We start from the raw sequence: 2500 nt of genomic DNA, 5'->3' as shown, positions 1-2500 counted from the left end.
TCTATGTTCCAACGACCGGTCGTGTCGGTCCAAACGTTTTTATATCCGTCTGCCGACGATATAAACGCTTAATCCCGACGTATTTTATCGAGTTATAACGATTTCTTGAAAAATATTCGTACGTTATAACGCTTTTTAACGAATTAATCGAAAAAGAGTGTTCGGTCCGAAAATTTTCTAAGTACGAACGACCGGCCGCATAGGTCCGTTTTTAAAAATCGTTCTCGGACGGAAATAAACCATTAATCCCGACGTATTTCGTCGAGTTACGTCGATTTATGCAAAAAAATTCATACCTTGTAACGCTTTTTAACGAATAAACTCGAAAAAACTTTTTCGCCCTCGGAATTTTTCTAAGTCCCAACGTACCGGCTCGGAATTTTTCTATGTTCCAACGACCGGTCGTGTCGGTCCAAACGTTTTTATATCCGTCTGCCGACGATATAAACGCTTAATCCCGACGTATTTTATCGAGTTATAACGATTTCTTGAAAAATATTCGTACGTTATAACGCTTTTTAACGAATTAATCGAAAAAGAGTGTTCGGTCCGAAAATTTTCTAAGTACGAACGACCGGCCGCATAGGTCCGTTTTTAAAAATCGTTCTCGGACGGAAATAAACCATTAATCCCGACGTATTTCGTCGAGTTACGTCGATTTATGCAAAAAAATTCATACCTTGTAACGCTTTTTAACGAATAAACTCGAAAAAACTTTTTCGCCCTCGGAATTTTTCTAAGTCCCAACGTACCGGCTCGGAATTTTTCTATGTTCCAACGACCGGTCGTGTCGGTCCAAACGTTTTTATATCCGTCTGCCGACGATATAAACGCTTAATCCCGACGTATTTTATCGAGTTATAACGATTTCTTGAAAAATATTCGTACGTTATAACGCTTTTTAACGAATTAATCGAAAAAGAGTGTTCGGTCCGAAAATTTTCTAAGTACGAACGACCGGCCGCATAGGTCCGTTTTTAAAAATCGTTCTCGGACGGAAATAAACCATTAATCCCGACGTATTTCGTCGAGTTACGTCGATTTATGCAAAAAAATTCATACCTTGTAACGCTTTTTAACGAATAAACTCGAAAAAACTTTTTCGCCCTCGGAATTTTTCTAAGTCCCAACGTACCGGCTCGGAATTTTTCTATGTTCCAACGACCGGTCGTGTCGGTCCAAACGTTTTTATATCCGTCTGCCGACGATATAAACGCTTAATCCCGACGTATTTTATCGAGTTATAACGATTTCTTGAAAAATATTCGTACGTTATAACGCTTTTTAACGAATTAATCGAAAAAGAGTGTTCGGTCCGAAAATTTTCTAAGTACGAACGACCGGCCGCATAGGTCCGTTTTTAAAAATCGTTCTCGGACGGAAATAAACCATTAATCCCGACGTATTTCGTCGAGTTACGTCGATTTATGCAAAAAAATTCATACCTTGTAACGCTTTTTAACGAATAAACTCGAAAAAACTTTTTCGCCCTCGGAATTTTTCTAAGTCCCAACGTACCGGCTCGGAATTTTTCTATGTTCCAACGACCGGTCGTGTCGGTCCAAACGTTTTTATATCCGTCTGCCGACGATATAAACGCTTAATCCCGACGTATTTTATCGAGTTATAACGATTTCTTGAAAAATATTCGTACGTTATAACGCTTTTTAACGAATTAATCGAAAAAGAGTGTTCGGTCCGAAAATTTTCTAAGTACGAACGACCGGCCGCATAGGTCCGTTTTTAAAAATCGTTCTCGGACGGAAATAAACCATTAATCCCGACGTATTTCGTCGAGTTACGTCGATTTATGCAAAAAAATTCATACCTTGTAACGCTTTTTAACGAATAAACTCGAAAAAACTTTTTCGCCCTCGGAATTTTTCTAAGTCCCAACGTACCGGCTCGGAATTTTTCTATGTTCCAACGACCGGTCGTGTCGGTCCAAACGTTTTTATATCCGTCTGCCGACGATATAAACGCTTAATCCCGACGTATTTTATCGAGTTATAACGATTTCTTGAAAAATATTCGTACGTTATAACGCTTTTTAACGAATTAATCGAAAAAGAGTGTTCGGTCCGAAAATTTTCCAAGTACGAACGACCGGCCGCATAGGTCCGTTTTTAAAAATCGTTCTCGGACGGAAATAAACCATTAATCCCGACGTATTTCGTCGAGTTACGTCGATTTATGCAAAAAAATTCATACCTTGTAACGCTTTTTAACGAATAAACTCGAAAAAAACTTTTTCGCCCTCGGAATTTTTCTAAGTCCCAACGTACCGGCTCGGAATTTTTCTATGTTCCAACGACCGGTCGTGTCGGTCCAAACGTTTTTATATCCGTCTGCCGACGATATAAACGCTTAATCCCGACGTATTTTATCGAGTTATAACGATTTCTTGAAAAATATTCGTACGTTATAACACTTTTTAACGAGTTATTTGGAGGGGATCTTTCGGCCTTTTCGTAGCGGTGCGAAAAAAATTCTAAGTTCC

Source organism: Bombus huntii, unplaced genomic scaffold (assembly GCF_024542735.1).
Source record: "Bombus huntii isolate Logan2020A unplaced genomic scaffold, iyBomHunt1.1 ctg00000266.1, whole genome shotgun sequence".
NCBI classification, from domain to species: Eukaryota; Metazoa; Arthropoda; class Insecta; order Hymenoptera; family Apidae; genus Bombus; species Bombus huntii.
The sequence above is the reverse complement of the archived record's forward strand: the minus strand, read 5'-3'. Positions refer to the sequence as shown.